This window comes from Zeus faber (genome assembly GCF_960531495.2).
Source record: "Zeus faber genome assembly, chromosome: 15".
Classification (NCBI taxonomy): domain Eukaryota; kingdom Metazoa; phylum Chordata; class Actinopteri; order Zeiformes; family Zeidae; genus Zeus; species Zeus faber.
Genome location: NC_137194.1, coordinates 20,512,744 through 20,517,743, shown reverse-complemented (window position 1 = coordinate 20,517,743; position 5,000 = coordinate 20,512,744). Strand labels below are relative to the sequence as shown.

General features: G+C 44.0%; 1 protein-coding gene across 1 annotated transcript in view; it reads right to left on the bottom strand.

Moving 5' to 3' along the window:
- The window catches only part of LOC307241247 (cadherin-4-like), a gene marked incomplete at both ends in the record, with an annotated part of 250,920 nt that overhangs the window by 133,625 nt on the left and 112,295 nt on the right, over window positions 1-5,000 (bottom strand). The gene's annotated exons all lie outside the window — the stretch shown is intronic.

Sequence of the window (5,000 nt, the reverse complement as noted above, 5' to 3'; positions counted from 1 at the left end):
AGAGCGAATGGCTGCGAGTGGAGGAGAAAAAGACATAAAATTTAGGTTATTGTTCTCATAAAATATTTACTAGGACACTGTTTCTGAGCTCCCGAGCTTTCATTTTTATTTAATAGACTTGTCAAGCTTGCTGGAATGCAGAAATAAGGAACGGAAAAAAAAAAAAAAAAAGATCCCCTTTATCGCCTTGTACTCTCAGCAGTCCAAATCCTCCAGCACGTCGCTCCACTGGCCAAACGCCCAAGAAGCCCAAATGGCCGCAGACACGGGAGGAGAATAATTGAATCCTGACAGCTTTTGCGGTGCGCCGGGGCCGACAGAGTGATAATCTACCGCTTTGCCTAATTGCCAGAGTAAAGATGCCGCCCATTGTGGAGGTTGTGTCCGTGTTTATCAACGCAGCGTGGCGTGGGATTGGACCGGGCATTAAGACTTAGCCCCCTTTTGTTTCGCGAGGTGTTACAGGGGATTTGGCCAAATATTGGCCCTTTGGCTATTACATGGTCTGACTGTCTGTTATGGGGCTGCCCATAAACCCAATAATCTCGGCTAATCTGAGGAGACACTTCTTTATAATTAGAGTTAGTGGAGAACTCTCAAAGTTCAAACTCCAGGAATCCCGGCTCCAGTTCCGTCTCAACCCAGCCGGCCTCTGTGCGGAGCCAGAGTTACCATGTTCTTATGGTTCTGTAAAACCAAACCCGGGGTACCACATGTACAACAGGGCAGGCGGCATCATTTTGGGGGACAAGGAGTAACTATTTAAAGGTGCAGTGTGTAGAATTGAGTGTCATCTAGCGGTGAGGTTGCAGGTCGCAACCAACTGAACACTCCTCCCCAACATGGCGGTGCAACATGGCGGCCGCCGCGGATGCGGAATATCCCCATGTAGATAAAAAACGGCTCATTCTAAGGTAAGGAAAACATAACACTAACATAAAACATATGCACACACACTTAACATATACACTAATTAAAACATACTTATGAATATTACAGCATATTACATTTCTGCCGAGTCTGTTCCGTAAATTATACACACTGCACCTTTAAGGGTAAGTCGTTTTGAATAAGAGGGTCGTTTTGAATGAGAAAGATTAAGGATTTGTTCAAAAAAAAAAAAAAAAAAAAAGAATCAAAAAAGATGAAAATGAAAAGAGATGAAGAACGGTTTCAAGGGGACAATATCTCAAAGCAGCAAATAGATCTCCTAAAACATGGCCTCATTGCATTAAACTGTGATAAAGTGTAGTCGTACTCTTGCCACCAACGGCAGCAAAGTAAAGACGATTTACGAGAGGAAAAAAAACCAAAAACCTTTTTGCACCTGGCATAAACCCCACAGTGACCGGTGCCAGGAAACATAAACCGTCTGCTGTTTGTGGAGCTAAAAAAAAAAAAAAATAGGTACTTTGCATTTCCGCCATTGATTGCTGGATTTATTTTTATATTTCTTATATAATAGGTTGGAGTTGGTTTGGATGGATTTAGAAAGTAATTGACAGTGAATACATAAGCAGGTTTGTGATGCGGCCAAGTGCCCACTGCTGCTCGGCCTCACTATGTAAATAAGGCCATATGTCAAGACCAAGAACCTGCCGCGGGGCCTCAGGGGCATGAGGAGAAGAAATAAAAAAAAAAAAAACGAAAAAAACAAACACAATTTCATGAAAAATGTGCAAAAATAAAAAAAACACATCGCCGTCTCCCCAAGCCTTTCTCTCTCTCCACCTTCGCAGGGGGAAGGGGCAGCGAAAGCCTTTCGTCTTCCTTTGCACTGAGAGGCGTCATTTGTCATCTAGGTAAATAAGGGGTCCTCCATCAGAAGACTTGAATCGAGCGTGACTCCCGTGGCACGGCCACAGCAGCGCCGCCGCCCCGTAGCCATCTGAATAACCGCTCAGGGAAGAGCTGGGATAAACTTGTTTACGTTCAGAATCTCCGCTTGCCTCATAAAGAAAATGGCAATTTCTTTTCTTTTTTTTCACCCCCATTTCTACTGTATTTCCCTGTAAGTCCTCCAAGCCATTGTTTGGATTTCATTATTTTCGGCGCAAATATAGAGAGGAATAGGAAAACAAATAAGATGAAAGCACAACAAACCATCCGGCCGGTTTTTGAACTGAATCTCATATTATTTGACAATATGAGATTGTAATATAGCATTAGACGTAATTCCTCCGAATACAATGTGTGGAATTACATTTACTGACATCTACTGAGATTGGCTTAACACCGAAGCTCTCAAACGTTAAAAAAACCATAAATGTTACACAAAAAAATAAGGAAAAGTGGTAAAACCATACTGTTATCGGGGAGAAGTGTCGTTGTTTTGTGTTTATGCTATTATTATGCAAAAAAGACTTTCCATACCTTAATATGACCACAGTAGCAACCTTGAGTTTGAGGCTGGCACCATATGATTGCATTGTTATTGCTGTTGTTGCTGTGAGAAAAGATGCCTGCCGTAAGTCCTACAGTCCTGGGACACAGCCCAGTTATACTCCGAGTAGCCAAATGCAGCACACGCCTTATCCTCAGGAAATCAAACCTTAATCTGCATCCCATCTCTGTTATGTTGCTGGATAAAATGCCAGTGGGAGAACATCCTTCCCTGCTTCTGCTCAGTGTTGTGTTTTGGCTTTGTGTCACAGAGTAATGGGAGTTTTGCCTTCTCTTTCGCCCGGCTGCATCACTGCCATAACATTGATGATCGTTAATAGAGCGTGTTATACTATAGACAAAGGAAAGTAAAAGATCATACCTGTTCCTCTCAATTCCCTTCGCCAACACTGTTGAACTCTTTCATCTCTCAATGAAACATTTGAAATTGTTAAATCTTTTTGATCCTCGGACTCGCTGTGGCGTCATTTCGAATAGAGGCTCGAGGCTTTCATCCTTTTAATCTGAATGGCCACAATTGTAAAAAAAATAAATAAAATAAAACCAAAACCCTATATTTATGTCCAGTCGGGGCTTGGAGCTGACGGTTAGGGTTTCCATCACAGCGTGGGGAGCTTTTTGTTTTCTGAAGGGCCAGACGGTGACGGTGCATTACGGAGAAAAGCAAATCAGTCCCATTGGAACACAGACTGGCAGCTCATTGGTAAAATGATACTCTCAGCATCGGAGAGTTCACCCCCGACTGCCATTATATTCATCTCCGTGTGATTGAATTAGAAGGCTATTGGAATCCCGTCTCTCATTTACCTCTTGAAGCTGTGGCCTTCAAGCAGTCTGCTCTGGGAATAGCTTTAATTACACTCAGAAATTGGGTTGGATTTTATCCCTATTGAGAAGTGTGTAGACTCCCTGCCACATATCAGTGGAAGGTATAGTGTGCAAATATGCAGGACAGTATGCATATAGCTTTATGTCTAGATGAATGCCTTTATTCTGGTGCGTGTGTGTGCGTGTAGGGGTGTGTAGGGGTGTATAGAGGTGTGTAGGGTTATGTAGAGGTCTGCAGGGGTGTGTAGAGGTGAGTAGGGGTATGTAGAGGTGTGCAGGGGTGTGTAGAGGTGAGTAGGAGTATGTAGAGGTGTGTAGTGATGTGTAGAGGTGAGTAGGAGTATGTAGAGGTGTGCAGGGGTGTGTAGAGGTGTGCAGGGGTGTGTAGAGGTGCGTAGGGGTGTGTAGAGGTATTTAGGGGTATGTAGAGGTGTGCAGGGGTGTGTAGAGGTATGTAGGGGTGTGTAGGGGTGTGTGCATGTAGGTGGGAGTAAATGCGAACATTCATCACTTCATTTGTGCACTGGGCGTTGAGTGTTAAGAAGAGCGGAGACTGCGACAGAAATAAACAAATGCATCTGTCTCCAGATGATTAACCACTATTGATATATCGATGTGTTAACGTATTCAGGATACATTTCTACACCGCGGCAGGCCGTCTCTTAGTTACAGTCGCTTTTGTACATTGACAGCCCATTAGTTTAAATTATGAAGCCAATAAATCTCAATATGATAAATTGCAGCCCTCGCCTGGAGTAACCCCTGACCTGCATGTTAATGACTCCAGGAAACACCGAATGATGGGATGGACCTCCGCAGGTGACCGTTACCCATAGGAGCTGCTCTATATCTCGTCTGGAGACGCTTCGGATGGTGGAGAACCTCGCAAGGCTTTGGAGGAATTGGAGCATCGGGCTAATCACCGCTGCGAAAAGAATTTCCCTTCCCCGGCGTCACAGATTAGTTTCAATTCGTTGCGTTTAGCCACGGCCCTCCTACACATCGCCAACCAGATCACACATGCATTGACAGGATGCCTGTTTGCCCACCACCGTCTAATTCAGCCCTTACCCGTGTAATGAAGTTTCTTCAAAGGCAGCGCTTGTTAACCAGGTGGCATTCTTTCTGGTTTCTTTCATTTGCTTATCTTGGCGCGCTTGTTAGGGCGCCCGAAAAGCACCAAGCCAAGCTGTTATGTGGCTTCCTGAACCGCCATGATGGGTGTTACTTTTCTTCTGCCGTCTCCCGGGAGAAAGGTCAGCAGCACTGTTATTCCACCGCTGACAGTGGATGATTGGCACAAAGGGGACATGTCACCTTTACCAGGAAGCTCCAAATTACAATGCTGATGAAAGTTCACTGCCAGCCAGACACCAAAGACCCCCCCCCCCCCCCCGCTCCGACAGTGAAATCTCTGTCATTATTTTGTGCTCTTTAGTGTGTGTGTGTGTGTGTGTGTGTGTGTGGATGCAGACAGATTTCTTGTTTTTAGTCTTAATCAAGAATTCATATATCTGTGGAATATTTGATGCTATATCTATATATATACAGCTACTCCTCACTTAACGACCTACCTGTTTAATGACCGTTCAGACTTAGGAACAGCTCTTTGAGCAGTCTTATTCTATTCTGTGCACGATACCCTGGCGTCTCAGCGTCAAGCATCTCATCGCGCATTAATATATCGCATACACTGTATATCGTATATATACCATATACATTATATATACTACATACACTTTATACTGAATACTTTATATACCATATAC